Genomic DNA, 24,808 nt, shown 5'->3' on the forward strand with positions numbered 1-24,808 from the left:
TCTGTCTTTACTTGCAGTTTTCGCATTTAGTATGTTTAATTATATAATGACCCTGATTGTGTTAGTTCAACTGACCTAAAAAATGTTTTGCATCTGATTTTCATTTGAACTTGTCATCTGATGCCTCTCATGTCAGTGTCCAACAATAATCGGCCAGAATTGATGGATTCCAGTTGCCCTGACACTGATTTTCCTGGTGAAACTTTTTGTCACTGCCTGCACCAAGATCAGCGGGGAAGACGTCCAAGTGCGAATGCAGAAAATGAATTTTCACTGACATGTTTGGATTTCATGGTTTTGGATGTTGAAGCACATTAAAAATATGACCGGAAATCACCTGAAAATGTTCCTTTTATAAAAAGGAACATTTTCAGGTGATTTTTGTGATATGCAGCTCAAAAGCCATAAAGTGCATCCAAAAGTGTTCAGGAAGCAAAATCTTCATTACCCAGTGTTATTCATCTCCTTTTGTTGATCTTCATCCATGGAACTGCAGATGCTGGAATTCTGAAATAAAGTCAGAAAATGCTGGAAAACGCAGCTGGCCAGGCAGCATCTGTGGAAAGAGAAGCCTCTTTGTCTTTCCACAGATGTTGCCCAACCTGCTGTGTTTCCAATAGTTTCTGTTCTTATGTTTTATCTTAACCTGGTCTTTTGAGTTGGCAAACATTATTTTTGGATTGCCCTTGTTTAAGAATGGTGATTGGAGGTCAAAGTTGCCCCCATGATTGATGTTACTTGAATTGCTTATTGTCAAGTCCACCCATGCTTACCTACATCAGATAATAAACCAAAAGTGGCAGGTGAATGGCGACAGTAAGTAGCAATGAGAGGCACAGATAGGGTTGACAGCCAGCATCTTTTTTCCCAGGGCGGGAGTCGCAAACATCAGAGGACATCTGTACAAAGGGAAGGAAGTTTAGGGGAGACATCAGAGGTAACTTTTTTACACAGAGTTAAGGGTTCCTGGATTGCCTTGCCAAGGATGGTGGTGGAGGTTGGAACATGAGGGGCATTTGAGAGACAAGCACATGGATGAAAGAAAAACAAAGGGTTATGAGGTAGGGAGGGTTTTGTTTTTTTAGGTATCTGTAGGTTGGCATAACATTGTGGGCTGAAGGGCCAGGATTGTGCTGTAATGTTCTATGTTCTATTAAGTGAAAGAGTACACTATATCATGTTGCAAAGCTAAAGTGCAGGGCATTGAGAAGGCACAGTGAAATAGTGCAACCGAATCATATTTTATCAATGAGAGGTCGATTTATGAGTCTGGTAACAGTAGGAAAATGGCCTTGAATCTGAACAATTTGTGTCTTCAAAATTGAGGGTGTTCTCTGGAAACTAGAGAGTATGACTGGAATGGGACGTCCCCTTTTAAAGGGGCAGCATGGTTAGCGTAGCGGTTAATGCAACACCATTACAGAGCCAGCGATCGGGAGCAGGATTCGAATCCCATGCTGTCTGTAAGGAGTTTATACATTCTCTCAATGTCTGCGTGGGCTTTCCCTGAGGGCTCCAGTTTCCTCACACTGTTCAGATGTACTGAGGATTGTAGGTTAATCGGGTGTAATTGGGCAGCAAGAGCTTGTGGGCCGAAAGGACTTGTTACCCGTTTGTCTATGCCATGTGGGAGGAAACCAGAGAACACGGAGGAAACCCACACAGACACAGGGAGAACGTACAAGCTCCTTAAAGGCAGTGCTGGATTCGAATATGGGTCACTGGTGCTGTGACAGCATTGCTTTAACTGCTACACTAACCGTGCCACCCCAGGCGGGGATACTCCCAGAATAGTATTGAAGCAGTGCTGCATTGTCAGAGGTTCCATTCTCCAATCAATCTCGAAGTTTCAGCCCCTCTTAGGCAACCCCTGGGGCGGCACGGTTGGTGTGGCAGTTAGTGCATCTCTGTTACTGCACCAGCAATCAGAACCAGGGTTCGAATCCCGCACCATCTGTAAGGTGTTTGTACATTCTCCCCGTGTCTGTATGAGTTTCCAGCTTTCCTCTCACCATTCAAAACGTACCGGGGGCGTAGGTTAATTGGGTGTAATTGGGCGGCACGGGCTCATGGCCGAAATGGCCTGTTACCGTGCTGTATGTCTACATTTTTTTTTTAAACGTGAAGTATTTCATGAGTCATCCAAGACTAGACCAAGTCGTATGGTTTTCAAAATAAAGGAACAGAAATATCATTAGGACAGAAAATGTTCCGAAAAGATTGTCAAGGATGAAATTGGAACTAGAGGGCTCAAGTTATGAGAGACTGAATAGGCTAAAATTTTCTTTTCTGTAGCCTAGGAGGCTGATGGGTGACCTGAGAAGTATATGCAATCTTGAGGGGCAGAGATAGGGAGAATAGTGGTCAACTTTTTCCCAGGGTAGGGGAGTTTAAAACTAGAACTCAAAGTTCAATGGAGGCAGTGTGAGATGATGCATTTTTGAAAGGTCAAACCAGAGGCTGAGTACAAGGTTTATGGCCAGATTCTTAACAGTGTGGAGGAACAGAGGGACAATGAGGTCCAAATCCCTACATCTCTCAAGGTCATCGCACAGGTTGATAGGATAGTTAAAAAGGCTTATGGGATTCTGGGCTTCATTAGTTGGGGGATTGAGTTCAAGAGTCAAAAGGTTGAAACTCTACAAATCTCTGGTGAGAACACACTTAGAGTATTATGTTTAGTTCTGGTCACCTCATTATAGGAAGGATGTGGACACTATGGAGAGAGGGCAGAGGAGATTTGCAAGGGTGTTGCCTGGATTGGAAAATAAGTCCTATGAGGCAAGGTTAGCAGAGCTGGGACTTTTTTCTTTGGAGCGCAGAAGGATGAGAGGAGACTTGATAGAGGTCTACATGATTCTGAGAAGCATAGATAATGTGGACTTCCAGCACATTTTTACCAGGGCAGAAATAGCAAACACCAGGGGACATTTTTACAAAGTAAAGGGAGGAAAGTTTACGGGGAGACATCAGGGGTAAGTTTATTTTACACAGAGAGTTGAGGGTGCCTGGAATGCTTTCCCGCAGGTGGTGGTGGAAGCTGGAACAATTTAAGCGACTCTTAGGCATATGGATGAAAGAAAAATAGAGGGTTATGAGGTTTTATTTTGGTAGGAATATAGCAGTCGGCACAACATCATGGGCCAAAGGGCCTGTACCGTACTGTGATGTTCTATGTTCAGATTTATTGTCAGAGTACATACATGATGCCACATACAACCCTGAGATTAATCTTCCTGTGACCAGGCAGAATTTTTACTTATCATTAGTACATATAGTATTGCAAACATATTATAGTAACATTTAAGAGTCTTCTTGATAGACACAAGAAGGGAAGGGTGTGGAGGGGCAGAATAATATTTCCAAGAGATGGTATATCAAGATCGTACAATCAAAAACATTCGAAGGGTTTGATATAAAATCGGATCCCAGGATGTGTGAGTTGTCCACGGCTAGATAAACTTTAATGGGCTGAATGTCTTCCTTTGAGTTTATAGCTGATCTTTGCACGCGTTACATTCAATGAGCTGCTCTTCCCTTAAAAAAGGAACCACACACAGATTCTCTTCCCAGTAGTAAAGAAATCCAGAACAGGGGAACCTTCCTAAAACTTAAATCAAGGCAGGAGTGAATGCCCCAAGCAGTTCAATTGGGGTTTTGTTGAAATTTGAAGCTCCTTTCCCCCCTACCAAGTGTTTTGGTATGGGGGGTGGGGGGTGAATGAAGTTCAGTTATGGACCAGGAATGTTTTCCAAGGGGGACCAGGGTAAATCACATTTTACCAGGATAATTCCTGGAATGCAAGGGCTACCATTATGAGGAACGTTGAGCGGCTCTGGATTCTATAGAAGAATGAGAGGGGATCTCATAGAAACATTTCAAATGCTGAAAGGATTGGACAGAGTCAATGTGAATAAGATGTTTCCCTTGGTGGGTGAATCCAGGACAAGAGGGCACGGTCTTAGAATTAGAAGGTACCTATTTAAAACAGAGATGAGGAGAAATTTCCTTAGCCAGAGGGTCATGGATTTGTGGAATTCGTTGCCACATACAGCAGTGGAGGCCCAATCCCTGGGGGAGTATATTGACAGGTATCTAATTAGAGAATCAAGGGATATGGGGAAAAGGCCGTAACTTGGAACTAGATGTGAGAACAGTTTAACTCCGGGTGAAGTGGCGGAGCAGACTCGATGGGCCAAATGGCCTACTTCTGTTCCTTTATCTTGTGAATCTTTTGAAATGGCATATTGAGTTGTTGATGTACCCGTGTATAAATGTAACAGAAATGATCACACGAATAAGGAATTAATGCTGCCATTTTTAAATCACATTATCTTGTACAGAACGTGATACCGTTTAATATTCACATTTAAAAGCGGGGCAACCATTTGCTTTGTACAAAGACTAGGATATTGCAGACAAGAATCCAGAGACAGGCATTAAAGACAACGAGCCCCGGACAGACAGACAACGACTGCTCGGTGGCGGGGGGGGGTAGTGGGGGGGGGGGGGGGGGTAGTGCGGCAGATTTGGCTCAAATTGTAAAAGGAATCTGTTTCTGCCATCTGAATCCCTTAACATTTTGAAACTTCCAAAGTGGGCGCGTGTAACTACAGATGTACGCACATATACACATGCGCGCCCACTTGCATATTCACACGCACCCATAGTGGCTCCCACGTACCATTGCACATTCTTATGACGCTTCACACTTGTACACATTCACTCGTTCACTCACACATACACACGTGAACAGATTCTGTGACATCTGCCAGATATTTTTCTGAAGTCTGCGTAACACCAAGCAGAATTGAAGAAATGTACAGAACCACAAAACACTTAAACTTCACAGTATTTGAATAAATTAAAAAGAAAACACATTGCAAAAGTCTTTAAAATCGCCTCGTTCCATTCCATCCCTTTCAAAATGCATCTTCACTTTTTAAGTGTCCCTTTTGTATTGATATGTTTCCCTCCACTGTATAGCCCCTACCAATTACTGTATATATGAGGCTGGCCCACCCACTAATGACTCATCCCATAAGTCTCCTCCCCTTTTGCCTTGGTCATATAGGTCACGTTACCTCCCCCTTTCCGGCAGTCCTGCACCTGGATCCGGGCCAGCCAAAGTCTTGTGTGCATTAAAGCCTATTGTTCCTGCAGCCTGTGGCTCTGTGGTTATTGATAGAGCCTATCACCTTTCTCCTTTGTTCTCATTTTACACTCGTAGATTTTGTCTTCAAACCAGCAGCCTTTTGTGGACCCAGAGATTTCTTCCCAAAATATATATAATTCACATTAAATATGACAAAAATAAAAAATAAGTTAAATTAACAGTACAATATAATCTTCAAGTGCCCAGCAAGTCCGGTTCTCTTTCTATTTTTTTTTGTTTGTTCCTTTTTTTTGTGAAAGTCACTGAGTTTTATTATTTCCCCTTGCTAAATTTTTTTTAAAAAAAGGATATCTTGGCACATTCATTGGATGGGGAGCTGGGGAGGAGACAAACCAGGCAGGCACCGGGACCCACCATTACAGAGGTGTGCAACTTCTGGAGATCTTACAAAGGAGGTTTGCTCTTCAAGTTTAGTTCGAAAAGTTGCACAAGTAGTTCACAAAGCCGGGGCGGCTTTCGACTCCTTCCGAGTCACTTCGTCTTCTGAGCAGGAGCTGTTGGATGTGTAGCCCAGGTCTGTGCTGCGCTGCAGGAAGCTTGTGGTGTGGTGACTGAAATCCACGCCCTCCGACTCGGACCTGCTCTCAGCCGCTCCCACTTTCTCCGAGTACTTCCCGCCTCGCTGCTTCTCAGCTTCCTGAGCCGCCTGCTCCTTGGCTTTCCGACTCCGCTTCCATTTCATCCTTCTGTTTTGGAACCAGATTTTCACCTGATTGAGAAAGGGACATACACACACTCAACATAACCATCAGGCTGACATTCTTATTGACACAAGAGAGGCTTCCTCCATCCCTGTTGTCTCCTGAGGGATCTGAGTGGAATTCCTCCAGACAGCTTTCTGCCCGGAATCCTTGCTTCAGGAGGGATTCAACAGCTCGTCAACCACTTCTCACCAACAGTGATACCTTAGCTATGCAAGGAGTTGAGGAGGGCACTGTTGTGACATTTAAGAAACATTTGGACAGCTACATAGATGGGATGAGTTAGGAGGGATGTGGGTCAAATGCAGGTGAGTGGGACTAGAGTGCGGGTGGGACACTTTGGATAGGGTGGGTAAGTTGGACCACAGGGCCTGTTTCCACACTCTACAACTCTCGAGCAGTGGTTCTCAAACTCTTTTCTTTCCACTCACATCCCAGCTTAAGTAATGCCTATGTCATCGGTGCTCTGTGATTAGCAAGGGATTGCTTAAGGTGGGATGTGAGTGGGAAGGGAAAGTTGAGAATCACTGCTCTAGATCCAATTGTTACTGAAATATTTATTTGAGAAAATTGTCATTGGCCCATTTCCTTTGGAGTTATGAAACCCTGCACATAATGAGTCAATGAGGTACAATTACAGCAGTGGTTTTCAAACTTTTTCTTTCCACTCACATCCACTTTAAGCAATCCCTTACTAATCACAGAGCACCGATGGCCTAGGGATTACTTAAAGTGGGATGTGAGTGGAAAGAAAAAGTTTGAAAACCACTGCTCTGGAGTCTACGGCATCCTGCGCCTATAAATCTGTATGGTATTATCTTTTGAGTTTGCACACACCATTCTCCATTATCGAGTCCTGACCAACATGGTGGGACCCCACCTGCTGCAGTTCTGTTGTTGGCCAGAGAAACATTGGCACCTGGATCATTACCTCTTCCAACCACAGGACCTTCCTATTCCATAAGACCATTAGAGACAGAAACAGAATTGGGCCATTTGGCCCATCGAGTCGCCTCTGCCATTTGAATCATGGCTGATGAATATCAACCCCATTTTCCTGCTTTCTCCCCATAACCTTTTACCCCTTTACCAATTAAGAACCTACCAACCTGCCGCTTTAAATCTACCTCGACGAACCGTGTACTGCATACAGCAAAGATACCTTCAAGGTACCTTGATGAAGGGCTCAAGCCCGAAACGTTGGTTATTTATGTTTATCTTTGGTAAATAAAGGACACTGTTTGACCTGCTGAGTTTCTCCAGCGTTGCGTTTTTACTTCAACCACGGTGTCTGCAAACTTTTGTGCTTTACCTTTATATCTAACTAATGACTTGGTCTCCAAAAATTCCACAGATTCACAGACTGAAGAAATTTCACGTCATCTCTGGCTCTAGACTCTCCCACTACTGGAAACATTTTCTCCACATCCACTCTATGCAGCCCTTTCAGTACTCAGTGGGCTTCGATGAGACCCCACGCCTCATCCTTCTAAAATCTAGCCTTGAGCCTTCCAACGCTCATTGCCCCAGGTTGCCTTGAAAGCACTGCCTCTCTATCTGTCATGTTGATAGGAGATCTCACTCACTTGTCCTGCACAGTAGCCTTGCCACTAAATTGTCAACCGAGTTGCTCACCGATGTAATGCAGTGAGGCATTAGGGACTAGACTTCGCCACCAGAGGGAGTGGTGGAGACATATTCGTCAAATGATCTGCTCACCAGTCTTCTAAAGTCCAGCTAGTCATAGCCAACTTCAGCTCTCCTCATAGGCTAACATCTCCGGAATCAACCTGGAGAACCTCTTCTGTACTGCCTCCAAGTTCAGAACAAGAGCAGGCCAAAACACAGAAATGCTGGAGGAATTCACCCAGTCTCGCAGCATCCACAGGATATTGCTGACATTTTGGGCCTGAGCTCTTCTTCGATGAATAAGCAAAAATCAGGAAAGCATCCAAAGTCAAGGGATTAAGGGGGAAGAACGGGAGGGAAGGAGTCCAGACCCAAGAGCCAAAAGGTGTTGATTGGATAATGATAAGAGGAAAGGTGAGAATTGATCTTGGCTCTATGTAAGGAGACAAAGGGAAGAGGGAGGGAGAGAGAGAAAAGACAGAGAGCGAGAACTAGAGGAAAGTAGACAGGGGACAAAGATGACGTGGGAGAAGGGTTTAATTGAAAATGGAGATGCCAGCTGGTTGGAGGGAAGATGACGCATTTTGTTCCTCCAATTTGTGGATGGTCCCTGACTGTCATTGCATGGGTCCTGGGGCAGACACATCAGCAAGGGCTGAGATCCTCCAGAATTTCTGTGTGTTTTTACTACAATCTCAGCATCTGCAGATTTTCGTGTTTCACACCACAAGGAAAGAGAAACAGGAAAACAGGAGATGTTGGAATCTTGAGCAATCAATGAGGTGCTGGAGAGACTCAGCAGGTCAGGGACTATCTGTGATTTGAGAAGGAATACCTGATAATGCCCTTTCTCACAGTCCCAATCTGAAACATGTCTATCCATGGATGCTGCCTGGTCCGCTGAGTTCCTCCGGCATTTCTTTGCTCGTAAGGAAAGAATTCTCAGGGATTGGGGAGTGGATGGGAAATTGGGTTAGATGCAATGTCATTACATTGTTAAAACACAATGCTGGTGAAACTCAGTTGGTCAAACAAAGATAAAGATACATCACCAACATTTTGGGCTTGAGACCTTCATGAAGGTATGGAAAGGCAAGGTCGCCGCACTGGTTGATGGGATAGTTAAGAAGGAGGCTTCATTAATAGGGGGATTGAATTCAAGAGTAGAATGATCATGTTGCAAATCTCTGGTGAGACCAGACTTAGAGAATTGTGTTCAGTTCTGGTCACCTCATTATAGAAAGGATGTGGAAGCTGTGGAGAGGGGGCAGAGGGGATTCTCTCGGATGTTGCCTGGACTGGAAAATAAGTCTTATGAGGCAAGGTTAGCAGAGCTGGGACTTCTCTCTTTGGAGCGAAGAAGGATGAGAGGAGACTTGATAGAGGTTTACAAGATTATGAAAGTCATAATCTTTTCCTTTTAAAACGGCCAGCACCTGTTTCCCAGGGTGGGGGCAGCAAACACCAGAGGACATGTGTACAAAGTGAAGGGAGGAAAGAATAGGGGAGACATCTAGGCATCTAGAGTTGTGGGTGCCTGGAATGCCTTGCCAGGGATGCTGGTGGAGGCTGAAACAATTGGGGCACTTAAGAGACTCTTACCAGGCACATGGATGAAGGAAAAAAAGAGGGTTATGGTTTTTTTTTTGTTTGGGATATATAGGTCAGCACAACATCATGGGCCGAAGGGCCTGTACTGTACTGTTCTATGTTCTCCTCCTTACCTGGGTTTCTGTCAGCATCAGGGATGTGGCCACCTCAAAGCGCTTTGGTCTGGAAAGGTACTTGTTGAGTTTGAACTGGTTTTCCAACTCCAGGAGTTGCTGGCTGGTAAACGCAGTGCGTGGCCGGCGACATTTCCCCATCAGTCCTGACTGGGGCTGGGCTGGAAAAGCACACACAAGGCGAGTTAGTCACCGTGCCAGGTGAGAGAAAGGAAGACTTGCATTTTCATGAGCACCTTTCAAGGAACTCCAAAATACTGCTTTGGTGAATCCCATTTCAATGGACAGTTTTAAGAGAGGGATCTCAAAGTTCATATTTTTTCCAAATAAAAACACAGTAAATACTGGAAGAACCCAGCAGGTCTCACAAGGTTCATTGGAGGTAAAGATATATAACTGATGTTTCAGGCCTGAGGCCTTCTTCAAGGTATGAGTACAAAGGAATTAAAAGCATGGGGAGGAGGGGAAAAATGTGAGGGGGAGAAGTACAGACCAACAGACAAAAGGTAATGATTGGACATGGACTAGAGGGCAGGAGAGAGGAAAGGTGAGAATTAATTGGAGGAGGAGGGATTGCATTTAGATCTGTGAATGCAGAGCTGGGAGGGAAAGAGAAAAGGGAAAGAAAGACTGAGCTAGAAGAAAAAGGGAGTGAAACACAAAATCTGGCATTGTCTCTTGGGAGTTTGTACGTTCTCCCAGAGCTGGGATGGGAAATTGAAATGAGTGGCCACTCATCCCATTCCCATGCTGGCATCTGTCCATGGTCTCATGCACTGCCAGACTGAGACCACCCTCAAATTAGAGGAACAGCACCTCACCCTGGACCATTTTATTTTAGCACCAGGGAGAGGACTGAACCTTACAGTGGGCGGTGGCGGGGGGGGGGGGGGGGGGGTGGGGGAAAGAAAGGATCATGCGCTGCTGTGAAGCACTAAAGTAGCCACTGGGAGAACAGACAGCTGCATGGGCAGCGCTGGAAAGGTGACAGGTGTCAAAGGCACGAGAGCCACGCGCTGGAAGCCGGTGGGCTCATGGAGAGGGCGCCTGGTGCTGTCAACCCCTCTCCACCATACGGGGACCTGAAGGCATGCACTGAACAAGTTGAAGAGCCCAGCGTGCTGAGTTTTGAACTGGTTGTCAGTTGGTCAGTTGGTTGGAGGGTAGTCAGTCAGTTGCTTGTGTGGTCACCCAGTAGTTTCAGTGGGTGAAAGAAGACTGAGCTACTTTGTCCATGGGTGCTAGCGCTGCTGTCCTGACAACAGTTTTCTCCCCTCTGATACCTAGAGTGTGTATGTGTGTGACTGACCTGGGCTTCCCCAGTCCCCTTCCAAGAGGAGAACTTAGTGTGACAGGAGTCTCTTGAGGACCCAAGACAGGGTGTTTAGAGGGGAAGACTTGCGGAAAAGAAGGTCACTTGTTAACCCTAAAGTGGCCTTTGGAGGTGTGAACCTTGTGTAGTGACTAGGAGGTCACTCGGTGAAATTCCCATGGGAAGAAATCAAAGGTGGTCGTTGCCACATTCGAAACTCAGGAAAGTCGTAAGTCTCCATTGATCATGGCCATCTGTCTCCCCGTCCAACTAAAAGACCAAACGAAGAATCCCACGCCTGGAGACCAGACTTCGAGCTGCTCCTTTTTGACCAACGGACTTGACGTGATGGACTTCAGGTTTGGTTTTGGGAGTTTTCTTTTGGGCATTTTGAGCTTCGACTGTAATGGTCTGGGGGTTTTTTTTGACATACTCCTGTTGTTAATGAAGAGTTGCCATAAAGGCTTATGTTCTGGGGTTAAGTTTATTGAGGTGATTCTATTACTGTTAATTTGTTAATACATTTTGTGTTAAACGTTTATGAGTCTCTCAATTGCTGCTGGTGAGGTGTAACAGTATCTTCCAACCTGATGATGTTAACAAAACATTGACTTCTCTGGCTTTCATTTAGCTCCCCCCTCCCTCTTCTTCCCCCTCGCCCTTCCCCATCTCCATCTCGCTCCCTCTGTCTCCTTTCACAGAGCCAAAATCAATTCTCACCTTTCCTCTTATCATATCCAATTCATCCCTTTTGTTGGTCTTGAATCCTCGCCACAGCTCGCGCTGTCTGACACCTTCCTGTCCTTGCTTATTCCTTGATGGGCTCAGGCTCAAAACGTTGGGCAATATATCTTTATCTCCTATGGACGCTGCCACCCACTGAGTTCCTCCTCCATTTACTGTGTGTTTTTTCTTGAAGGAAAAGGGAGGATGGGTAGAAGATAGAACCGGGCAGTGCGGGGATGGGAAACAATGGGGTTGGACACCATGTGAGGGAAATGGAGCTAGAGGAAAGGAGAAAGATGTGGAAGGGTTGGGGGGTCTAACAGAAACTGGAGAAGTCGATGTTGACTTGAACTCATGAGCATCCAGAAGGTGGGAGTACCTGCTATTGCCCACTAGGTGGTGCCATGTGCTAATCCTGGGTCGGTAGTTCCAGATGCATAGAGATAGATACCAATAGACTATATTGTCCGTGAACTACTCTTTGCAGATGATGCCGCTTTAGTTGCCCATTCAGAGCCAGCTCTTCAGCGCTTGACGTCCTGCTTTGCGGAAACTGCCAAAATGTTTGGCCTGGAAGTCAGCCTGAAGAAAACTGAGGTCCTCCATCAGCCAGCTCCCCACCATGACTACCAGCCCCCCCACATCTCCATCGGGCACACAAAACTCAAAACGGTCAACCAGTTTACCTATCTCGGCTGCACCATTTCATCAGATGCAAGGATCGACAATGAGATAGACAACAGACTCGCCAAGGCAAATAGCGCCTTTGGAAGACTACACAAAAGAGTCTGGAAAAACAACCAACTGAAAAACCTCACAAAGATAAGCGTATACAGAGCCGTTGTCATACCCACACTCCTGTTCGGCTCCGAATCATGGGTCCTCTACCGGCACCACCTACGGCTCCTAGAACGCTTCCACCAGCGTTGTCTCCGCTCCATCCTCAACATCCATTGGAGCGCTCACACCCCTAACGTCGAGGTACTCGAGATGGCAGAGGTCGACAGCATCGAGTCCACGCTGCTGAAGATCCAGCTGCGCTGGATGGGTCACGTCTCCAGAATGGAGGACCATCGCCTTCCCAAGATCGTATTATATGGCGAGCTCTCCACTGGCCACCGTGACAGAGGTGCACCAAAGAAAAGGTACAAGGACTGCCTAAAGAAATCTCTTGGTGCCTGCCACATTGACCACCGCCAGTGGGCTGATAACGCCTCAAACCGTGCATCTTGGCGCCTCACAGTTTGGCGGGCAGCAGCCTCCTTTGAAGAAGACCGCAGAGCCCACCTCACTGACAAAAGGCAAAGGAGGAAAAACCCAACACCCAACCCCAACCAACCAATTTTCCCTTGCAACCGCTGCAATCGTGTCTGCCTGTCCCGCATCGGACTGGTCAGCCACAAACGAGCCTGCAGCTGACGTGGACTTTTTACCCCCTCCATAAATCTTCGTCCGCGAAGCCAAGCCAAAGATATTGCCAGGCTATTCTATCTGATCATGAACAATAACAAGTTTGATCCTTTACAACTACACTCCCACCCAATCCCAATATCCTCCGATTCTTGGAGCAAGACAGGCTATTCTATCTGATCATGTCACTGAACAATAACAAGTTTGAGCCTTTACAACTACACTCCCACCCAATCCCAATATCCTCCGATTCTCGGAGCAAGACAGGCTATTCTATCTGATCATGTCACTGAACAATAACAAGTTTGAGCCTTTACAACTACACTCCCACCCAATCCCAATATCCTCCGATTCTTGGAGCAAGACACAAAATGCTGGAGGAACTCAGCATCTATGCAAGGCCATAGATTTTAGATTTAGAATTTATTGACATGAAATTCATTGCTTCACAGCAGCATTGCACCCCTTGGTAGATTTTGAAGGTTGGGAGGAAGCCGGAGCCCCCACCCCCACAGAGGAAATCCATGCAGACTTGGGGAGAACATACAAACTCCTTGCAGACAGTGAGGGATAAAGGCATTGCGCTAAACGCTACGCCAACCTCAACTTTAGGAAAACTCGAGTTACAAGTTTATCGTGTGAATGGCCCCAAATGACAGGCAGACTCAGTGTGTGCCCCCTATTAAATATGGATAAAAGAAAATATGGAGAAGAATCTGACAGTGTTATAGAAAAGCAATTACTTAGGAAGAAAACCTTGAAGTTTATTAAATGACATGAATGTGAACATCGGACACGATCTGGGCTACGCACAATTTGAAGACAGGGTCAGATTGCCTCAGTTTCTCGAATCAAGTCCATCACTGGATTGGACGATTGTAACCCAAAGTGAATCCTACTTTGTACAAAAATCATTCAACCCAAAGCTTGAAACTTCTTTTCGATGCTTAAAGAAAATGCATTTTAAGGGGGGTGGGGGGAGATATGGGAACGTTTCGATTGGTTTGCCCCCTCTAAACATCGAGCAGGATGACACAACAGGGGGCTGATTAAAAAAACGCCTGCTGCAAAATTTCCAGCTATTTTTCAAAAAGGGTTTGAACTTGTTGAAGCCGCCAAGGGTTTTTAATCTCAATGTCGATCCTCAGATGGAAAGAAGCCTGGAAGTCCGCAGAGGTTTAGAAAAGGCGAGCGCTAGCTCTAGGAAAGTTGTGTAACGAGAAGAAAAGAATCAAAATCTGTGCACAAATATTTTTCTAAGAAATAGTTTAGTTGTTGCATAATTATGAAATTAATGAAAAATATCTGCAGCTAAAAAGTTTTTAAAAAGTTTTTTATAACTTATGATGGACGATCTGAAAGGACAGGGATTCATTGTAATTCTTCTCATTGATTCTATTAATCGCTTCACTCAAATTTGTCTTACACGAGTAAAAATTGAGACGAGTTAATCACGTGAGGCAGGGTTTGCCTGGAGGACGCAAGTAATAAATAGTCCATACCGTGTAACAGTCAACTCCCCTGCTTTTGGCCCCGGCTGCTCACCCACCCCTGACCGCCGTCTCTCAGCCAGGCCTCATCCCCAGCCGCCCGTCCGTGTAATAGTCAACCCCCCCCCTCCAAACGTTACCCTAAAAGTTGGTCCACAAGGCTCAACTCTGGGGTGTACTTTGACAATTAATCTGAACTTTGAACTGTTTGGCCGAACCCTTCATCAGGTCTCATTGATCCTGCCTGACCTGCTGAGTTCCTCCTGCATTGTATGTGTTGCTCCAGTTTTCCAGCAGCTGGCTGTCTCTCTTGTTTAACCTCCATTTTCCTTCATGTGCTCACACCTCCTGATCCCAGCCTTGAATGTACTCAGTACTTGAAGTAGTCTCAGCCTTCCAGTGATTTCCAGAGGTCTGCAACTTCCTGCCCATGGAAATCTCCTCTCGTCACCGTTCCAAATGCCGTGTCCCTTCTCCTGAAAGCATGCTGTGTAATTCGCTGCCATGGATGGTTGTGGAGGCCTAGTCGTTGGATGGACAGTATAGAAGACAGAGATTGATAGGTTCTTGATTAGCCAGGGCATCAAAAGATATGGGGAGAAGTGGGGCTGAGTGGGGAAATGGATCAGCTCATGATTAAATGACGAGGCAGACTTGATGGGCTGAATAGCCTATTTCTGCTCCTCTGTCTTATGGTCTTTCTGGATTTGCAAAGAAAATGTCCACCCTCAGGGATCTGACATGTCTCAATGAAATCACCTCTCTAAAGTCTGGTGAGGATAAGCAAATGTTACTTAGTCTCTCCTCAATGGCAACACCCAAATCAAAATTTCCACTTTATAAGAGCATTAATAGAATCAGATGTTGCTGGCATGATAGTAATTTCTGGGGGGCTGCATGTGGAACATCTCAAACAGCAAGGTCAGGAATCTCTTTGTTCCAATTTAATGTTTTTTTTAAATTTATCAATACAGCATGGTGACAGGCACTTCCAGTCGACGAGCCCACGCCACCCAGTTATACCCATTTGACCAGTTAACCTACATTTTTGGAACATGGCGGAAAACCAGAGCCACACAGCCATGGGGAACAAACAAACTCCTTACAGACAGCAGTGGATTCAAACCCCAGTCAATGGCACTGCAATAGCGTTGCGGTAACCGTTACATTAACCATGCCGCCCCACTTACACCCAATTCACTGCTCGTTTTAGAGGGTGGGTGGCAATCACCAGATTCAAAGATGGTTTCTTTCCCTCCGTATCAGGCTCCTGAATGAACCTCACGCTCGTAAAAGTGCAGATCTCTGCACTTCCGCACCTTGTCTTACTTGCTGTCCTATGTATGAGATGTCAAGCAGGACTGCTTGTAAAACCAATCTTATCGTTGCACCTCGGTGTGTGTGAGACAATAAACTTGATCTTGAACCTGAAATGTTCCAGTGATAGTGCAGGATGGTTAAAACCTTGAGTGTGAACCTAAATATTCATAATGACAAGTAAATAAGAAAATGTGCGGATGCTGGGGCTATTGCAGTACATAAAAGTACTCAACAGGTCATGCAGCATCCATTGGAACTAAAAGGCAGTCGAAGTTTCGGGCCTGAACCCTCAATGGGCAAGTGTGAATAAAAGGCAGGGGAAGGGGAGGAGGTGACAGGAGGAGCAATCCACTGACACACTGATCGGGGTAAAGAGTGAATAGGACGGAGAGGACATTGTGTCACTCGTTCCAATATACGTCAAGTTTGAAATTAATTAACCATATATAACCCAATAACAATTTCAGTACCGAAACAGGCCATCTCGGCCCCTCTAGTTCGTACCGATCTAAGGGATCTCTTCTAGTCCCTCCTACCCGCTCCCTGTCCATAACCCTCCAATCTCTTCACATCCATGCACCTATCCAACTTTTCCTTAATTGGCCCTGCTGCAACCACCTCTTCCGGAAGGTCATTCTACTCAGCCCCCACTCTCTGAGTGAAGAAACTCCCTCTCATTTACTTCTAAACTTTTGCCCCCTAACCCCTCATTCCAATCTCACCTCCCCTCAAGGGGAAGAGCCTATTCACATCCACTCTATCAATCCCCCTCATAATTTTAAATACCTCCATCAAATCCCCCCTCAACCTATGTTAATGTCTGGCTATTTTTCCCAAGGATATTTATTTGCAAATTCAGTGAGATTGATTTGTAGCCTTTGAAGAGAGATTACCTGGTTGGAGACGAAGATTAAATTCGATAACCAGAGTGGTTTGTGAGAGAAAGATTAAAAGCACAAACGCATTAAAAGAATGTACAAAAGCAGTTTAACACCAGAATAAATCATGATTTCCCACTCTGTGACATGCAAAAAACACCTTACCAATCTCCTTTAAGGGAAAAAAAAGATCCTAAGGCATTAGTCCAAAAAGAGTAGAGGAGCTCTCATCCATGTACTGCCCATTATTTACCCAAACACCACCACTTAATTCAAAATAACATATCATTTGCTACATTACTATATCTGGGCATATTCTATGTACAAAATAACAACTGCATTTCCTGAACTAATGGCTGTCCTTGCACATTAGGAGTGTCTCGTTTGTTCTGTAGTGTTGCATCAGGATATGAGTGCCACATTCCCCCTACTCTGAGATCCACTGATTCCATTAGTTCATAGAATGATGCTCCAGAACATAAGGAACAGGGGTCGGCCATCCTGCCCGTCGAGCCTGCTCCACTACTCTAAAATTTTTTATTAAAAATTAGATATACGGCCCGGTAACAGGCCATTTTGGTCCACGAGTCCGTGACAAACAATTTACACCCCATTAATCTACACCTCAGTACGTTTCAAATGGTGGGAGGAAACCAGAGCCCCCAGGGAAAGAAATAGAGGGGAGCGTACAAACTCCTTAAAGACAGCGCGGGATTCGAACCCCTGTGCCGATCATTGATGCTTTAAAGGCTAACCGCTACGCCAGCCATGGCTAATTATGGCAGACCTGCCTGTTGCCTCAGGTCACATCTGCCCGTTTCCCATAACCTTTAATTCCCTTTCTCTTCAAAATCTTAAATAATGATCCAGCCTCCACTGCTTCTTTGGACAGAGTTTTCCACAGATTCACTACTCTCCGGACTGCACAGTCTTACATCATCAGCGATCCGGGTTCACTGACTGTAAGGAGTTTGTTTGTTCACCCAGTGTCTGCGTGGGTTTCCTCCAGGTGCTCTAATTTCCTCCCACTCTTCAAAATGTACCAGGGTTGTAGGTTAAATGGGTGTAAACAGGCAGCACCGGGTCATGGGCTGAATGGGCCTGTTACTGTGCTGTATGTCTAAATTTATTTTTTTTTTAAACTGAGACTTAGATAGGCACATGGATGCGAGAGAAATAGAAGGTTTTGGGTGTGGGGTTGGGAAAAATTAGATTGTTGTAGAGTAGGTTTACACTGGTCAGCACAACTTTGTGGGCTGAATGGCCTCCACATTGTGTCAGGAAGTGCATCTGTTATGAGTGAGAAAACAGATTCGATGGGTTTCAAAAGCAAGGACTCTGAATGCAGTTTGGTAGTGAATGATTTTATTTACGAAAGACGGACGTGGGAAAAAGGTAACGGAAATAACATGCGCAGTTTATAGACGAACATGGAAAAAATCACTGCAGGAATGAATCACACACACACAGACACACAGAGATGCACACACATTCGCACACACAGACATGCACATTCACAAACACACACATAAGGTACATGCAATAATCAAGGAAAAACCAATACCCACCACCTTTGACAGTGCAGGCATGTGTCTGTACTACTCTCGAGACTATCTAAACACACTCCAACCCTATAAGAATGCACACATTACCAATAATTTCTCCACTTAACACAGAGATGCGGGGGATTTTCTTCAGCTAGGGAGCCGTGAATCTCTGGAATTTGTTACCATGAGCGGCTGTGGAGGTCAAGCTGTTGGGTGCATTTAATGCAGAGATTTATAGGTATCTGAATAGTTAGGATATCAAAGGTTATGGGGAGCAGGCAGGGGAGTGGGGCTGAGTGGGAGAATGGATCAGCTCATGATGGAATAGTGCAGAGGATTCAACGGGCCAAATGGCCTACCTCTGGTCCTTGTGAAAACGCAGTGCTGGAGAAACTCAGCTGGTCAAACAATGTAATTTCATGAGGGGCTCAAGCCCAAAATGTTGGTTGTGAATTTTTATCTTTACTATTTAAGGAACACTGTTTGACTTGTTGAGTTGCTCCAGTCTTGTGTTTTTATGTCAGCCACGGTGTCTGCAGACTTTCGTGTTTTACTACCTCTGCTCCTTTATCTTATTGTGTTATGATTTTCCAATTGAACCCATTCAGTTGAAAACATAACCAGGGCAGGAATAGCAAACACCCGAGGATGTTTCTACAAAGTGAAGGGAAGGAAGTTTAGGGGAGACGTCAGGGGTAAATATTTTAACACAGAGCGTTGTGGGTGCCTGGAATCCTTTGCCAGGGATGGTGATGGAGGTTGGTAGAAGGGTATTTAAGAGACTCCTAGACAGGCACATGGATAAAATAAAAATAGAGAGTTATGAAGTAGGGAGGGCTTAGTATATTTTTTTTGGTAGGAATATATAGGTCAGCCCAACATCGAGGCCTGTTACTGTGCTGTAATGTTCTATGTTCTCAAGGTTCTCAACCTTTTTCTTCCCACTCACCTCCCACTTTAAGTCATCCCTATGCCATCAGTGATCTGTGATTAGTAAGGGATCCCTTAAGGTGGGATGTGGGTGGGAAGGGAAGGTTGAGAATCACTGCTCTGGACCCAATTGTTACTGAAATATTTTGCTTGAGAAAAATTGTCACTGGCCCATTTCCTTTGGAGATCTGAAACCGTGCACATAACGAGTCAATGAGGGATGATTAAAACAGTGAACTTTTTCTTCCCCCCCCCCCCACCCCACATACACCTTATCAATCCCTTACTAATCACAGAGCACCAATGGCATAGGGATTACTTAAAGTGAGATGTGAGTGGAAAGAAAAAGGTTGAGCCACTGGATTAGACCATCCCCTGCAGAGATTATACAGTTAATAAATGGCTAGGTGATCACTACTATAAGATGAGTCACTGATGGTCACTGTGGACTCTGTAAAGAACAGACTGGATTAGCACCGTTATTGCAGAAATTTGATGAGATCTATAATACGTCGATTAGATCGTATCTATTAGGAAGAGGCAAATAGTTTCAAATAGTGATTAGATAATCATGGTTATAAAGGGATTATGCAGTCGCTGCATTTGAAAGAATAATATCGCACACTACATGCAGGGTAACATTTGATCTACAGCATTAAACTTAAGAATTTGGGTTAATCCAAAGAGAATAAGTGGGAACATAAAGATAAAAGTAAAGATGACCAAGCACAGTTGGCCTAGCTGTTAGCGTAATGAGGTCACAGGACCAGCAATTGGGACCAATGTGTTCGAATCTCACGCTGGCTGTAAGGGGTTTGTATATCTCCCCGTATCTGTGTGAGTTTTCCCCGGGGGAGGGGGGGCTCCGGTTTCTTCCCACCCTTCAAAACATACCGGGGGTTGTAGGTTAACTGGGTGTGATTTTCACGGGCTCGTGGGCTGAAAGGGCCTGTTACCGTGCTGTATCTCTAAACATAAAAATAACAATTAAGAACATAGCGCTGGTGAAACTCAGCAGGTCAAACAGCGTCCTTTATATAGCAAAGATAAAGATACAGAACCGACGCTTCGGGCCCTTCATCAAGGCCCACACTCGGGGTGATTTACAGTGGGACAATTAAACTCTCAATCTGCAGATCTGGCCGTGGGCTTAGCTCTACTTACCTACCTGTTCCCCATGACCTTTGGTTCCCCAATTCTTCAAAAATATATGTGTGTTTTAAATTATTTTAATGTGACAGGTTCCTTGTATAAAAGATTATGAGAAGGCATCAAGAGGGTGAACAGGCAGAACCTTTTTTCCTAGGAAGACAATAGCAAATATTAGAGGACATCTGTTTAAGGCAGTGGTTCCCAACCTTTTATTTCCACGCACCTACCACATTAAGTAATCCCTTACTACCCCATAGGATGCCATAGGTGCTCTGGGATTAGTAAGGGGTTACTTAACATGGTGGATATCAGGTCATTCGTCTGAGCGCTACTGGTACCATGCAACCCAGCACCACCTGTCGCATGGTCGGGTTGTCGGTGACTAAACCGGCTTCCCCGCCAGGCTTGCCTGGTGCGGAGGGTAGCTAGATCCCCCTGCAGGATGAAAAACAAGCCCAGTCAAGGGACGGATGAACCCTCTCGTAGGGTCAACAGCCATCTAGCAAGCACGTGCCACGAATCGCGGAAAGGGCATCCCTTGCATCGAAGTTTCGTTTGGCCATTCACTTCAACAGAACTTCCACCAGTCGTCTTGGACCTCGCCATGCTGCTGGATCTGGGAGGGGATGTCGAGGGGTTGGGTCAGGACCTGTACAACCCCCTGCACATTCGCGCTGTTCCTTCCTGAGGAGTAGGGTACCCTCATATCAATCCGAACAAATCATCCTCCTATGGGAAGGATCGCCAGAAGAATTAACGTGGTACGTGAGTGATGCACAATAAATAACTCGAGAGGCTGAGACTGAGGCACTGATCTACAGGCTTTTGTTCACAATGGACAGGGACCTCATCTGGTGCTGTGGCTCGGGCTCTCTGGGGAAGGGTCAGGGTGATAGTGCCTTTATACAAGGCCAAAAGAGGGAGGGGCCACAGGTACAGTCGCAGGATGGGGGAGGAGCCAGGTAATCAGGAATACAGTTCACCACAGTGAGTGAAGAAAATAAAGGTTGAGAACCATTGGTTTAAGGTGAGTGGGGGAAAGTTTAGGAAAGGTTGGGAGCATCTGGAATGCTGGGGATGGCGGCGGAGGCTACTCAATTAAGGAATCAAAAAGACTCTGAGATAGGCACATGGGTGGAAGAAAAATAAAGGGTTACGAGTGTGCGGCAGGAAAGGATTAGATTGTAATGGAGTAGGATTATATAGCTTGGGACACCATTGTGGGCTGAGGGGCCTGTTCTGTACTGTAATGTTCTACGTTCTACTGCTCCTTTGAGCAGAGAATTCCATGGAGTCACCACCCTGGGAGAAGCAGTTCCTCCTCGTCATCTTAAATCTACTTTGCTGTCTCTTAAGACGATGTCCCCCCCCCACTTCCAGCCTCACCTACCAGAAGAAACAAGCTTCCCTGCTTCTCTCTCTTTATTCCATTCATAATTTTACTTTTATAAAGCAGGTTGAACGTGGGTCTCCTGCCCTGTGAGGAGGCAGATGTACCATCAGGCCCTCCTGTGAGGGCTGGAAGATTATAGAATTGAAGGAGTGCAGCGATCTTGGATGGTTGTGTGCTGGTACCTGCAAAGGTTGTTTCCTGTTGGGTGCAGAACACCAGGGAAGATTGACAAGGACATTGCCAGGACTCGGGGCCCCTGAGCTAGAAGGAGAGATGGAGGCGGCCGGAGCTTTATTCCTTGGAGTGGACACAGAGGGGGACAAAATCACAAGAGGAATAGATTGGGTGAACGCAGAGACTCTCTTTGCTTGGAGTCGGGCAGTGGTTCTCAACCTTCCCCCCCCTCCCCCCCCACTCACATACCACCTTAAGTAATCCCTTACGAACCACAGAGCACCTATTGTATGCTAGGATGCCATAGGTACTCTGTGGTTCGGAAGGGATTACTTAAGGTGTTATGTGAGTGGGGAAAATAAAGGTTGAAACCTTGGAGTAGGAGAATCAGTAACCAGAGGGTTGAAGGGAGAGATTTATCAGGGATCTCAACTATATAACTGTATAACGATCACAGTACAGAAACAGGCCATCTCGGCCCTTCTAGTTGCATTGATTTAAGTGAACTCCACTAGTTCCACCTACCTGCTCCCTGTCCATAACCCTCCAACCCCCTCACATCCATGCACTCATCCAACCTTCTTCCGGAAGGTCATTCCACTCAGCCACCACTCTCTGAATGAAGAAGCTTCCTCTCAGGTTACTTCTAAAGTTTTGTCCCCTAACTCTTAACTTATGACCCCTCGTTCCAATCTCTCCTACCCTCAAAGGAAAGAGCCTATTCACATCTACTCTGTCAATCCCCCTCATAATTTTAAACACCTCTATCAAATTCCCCCTCAACCTTCTACGCTCCAATGAATAAAGACCCAGTCTACTCAATCTTTCTCTGTATTCTAGATCCTACAATCCAGGCAACATTTTCGTAAACCTTCTCTGCACCCTCTCTACCTTATTGATATCCTTCCTGTAATTTGGACACCAGAACTGCACACAATATGTTTATAACACAGAGGGTGGTGGGTGTACAGAACAGACTGCTGGAGAAAATGGTTGAGGCAGGTACAATGGCAAAGTTTAAGAAAGCTTTGACCAGATGCATGGATAGGATGGGTTTAGACCAGTGGTCCTCAACTATTTTTTTTATCCCCACTCCATACCACCTTAAGTCACTCAGCATAGAGCACCTCTGGCATCTTGTGCCATAGGTGGTCTGCAGTTTGTATGGGATTACTTCAGGTTGAGAACCTCTGGCTTAGGGGGCTATTGGCCAAATGCAGGCAGGTGGGACATTTTGGTCAGTATGGGCAAGTTGGGCTAAAGAGCCTGTTTCCACACTCAATGACTCTTTTCAGCAATATTTATGCACAGAGGGCTGACAAATTGGTTGCAACATTAAGCACATTCCGCCTCTCGAAGGTGCAATCTCTTTCATCCAGCTCCTTGTAAAATGGCGCTTTATCTTTCACTAATGAAAAGATGAAAAGTAAGTGATTTGTTGCAACAGCTGATAAATTATGGCTCAGAACCATTCTGCAATCATCGTCTCTGAGCTTCCTTTGTGTGATACTGCATTACAGGACCCAAGCCAACATCCGTCCGTGCCCTGCACGGAGAGTGGATATATGCTGGTGTGTGTGTGTGTGTGTGTGTGTGTGTGTGTGTGTGTGTGTGTGTGTGTGTGTGTGTGTGTGTGTGTGTGTGTGTGTGCATTAGATCATACATGTCAGCATTAACCAATTGATTTTTCTACCTCATCTTGCTGAGTGGATTATCTAACACCTTCTCCAGCTCTTTCACAACCCAAGTGTCAAGGTGAAGGACCTCTGATATCCGTCATGCACCGTAGAATTGTTATCACCCACGATACTGCTTTTTTGCCCATCAAATTCACACCAGCTATTACAAGAACTGTCCAGTTCAGATCTAACTTTTTGAAAAAACGCAATTAAATCTATTCCCATTGCTGGCTCCAGCTGAGAAACTTGGGTTAATGTGATTAGGTGAGAGTAGACGTTTGGCATGGACTAGAGGGGCTGAACTGGCCTGTTTCTGTGCTGTAATTTGTTAGATGGTTATATGGATGTGAGAGGGCACTGGAGGCCTCCTGATCATGTCAGAGGTTCAGATCTGGAGCTTAGGTTGGCGATAGTTTGGACTGGAATCCGTGTGGCTATGGTGGCAGCGAGAACACTGGAGGCAGATCCGCCGACACTCGATGACTCTGGGTGTGGCGGGGGGGGGGGGTGTGGGGGGACGACGACTCTCTTTTGCTTCTCTTTCTCTGACTGTAAGAGGCACCCGGCAATTTCTAATGGCGAATCTGTCTGCCTAAAGCAAAATTTGTGAAATATTACACCTGTTTAATTACATAACAATAAAGAAATCTTGAATTCCAGATCCAAACTACTCTTGGGCATCTGGCACGAAGCACACTTCAGTCATTCCATTTCAAATCTCTTTCAGAACGTCAGGGTGCACTGCCGCATAGCATAGGAACTGCTCTGTCCAAGGCCACAGGAAACCACAAAGAGAGGTGAACACAGCTCAGACTATCAAACTCCCTGTTTCATTATGTAAGGTGATGCAGATTATTCACGCACAATGAGGTGGTTGACGCAAATAGCAGAGATAAATTTAGGAGGAAGCTTCTTGAAGGAAACAGCAAGAGAAAATATGCTGATAGCGTTAGGTAGTGTGAGGAGACTTGATTTGGGTCTTCGCCTACCTGTCTATAACCCTCCAACCCCCTCATATCCATGCACTCATCCAACCTTCTTCCGGAAGGTCATTCCACTCAGCCACCACTCTCTGAGTGAAGAAGCTTCCTCTCATGTTACTTCTAAAGTTTTGTCCCCTAACCCTTAACTTATGACCCCTCGTTCCAATCTCCCCTACCCTCAAGGGAAAGAGCCTATTCACATCTACTCTGTCAATCTCCCGCATAATTTTAAATACCTCTATCAAATCCTCCCTCAACCTTCTACGCTCCAGTGAATAAAGACCCAGTCTACTCAATCTTTCTCCATTTTCTAGATACTGCAATCCAGGCAATATTTTCGTAAATCTTCTCTGCACTCTCTCTACCTTATTGATAGCCTTCCTATAATTTGGACACCAGAACTGCACACAATATGTTTATAACACAGAGGTGGTGGATGTATGGAACAGGCTGCTGGAGAAAATGGTTGAGGCAGGTACGATGGCAAAGTTTAAGAAAGCTTTGGTCAGATGCATGGATAGGATGGGTTTAGACCAGTGGTCCTCAAGTTCTCGGTGCACTTCAGTCCCGCACTCCTGATCTAC

General features: G+C 45.5%; 1 pseudogene; it reads right to left on the reverse strand.

Annotated features, from left to right (window-relative positions):
- Positions 1 to 5,603: 5,603 nt before the first annotated feature.
- Positions 5,604 to 24,808, reverse strand: part of LOC138760215 (motor neuron and pancreas homeobox 1-like) — a 58,303-nt pseudogene continuing 39,098 nt past the window's right edge.

The sequence above is a fragment of the Narcine bancroftii genome, chromosome 4 (genome assembly GCF_036971445.1).
Source record: "Narcine bancroftii isolate sNarBan1 chromosome 4, sNarBan1.hap1, whole genome shotgun sequence".
NCBI lineage: Eukaryota > Metazoa > Chordata > Chondrichthyes > Torpediniformes > Narcinidae > Narcine > Narcine bancroftii.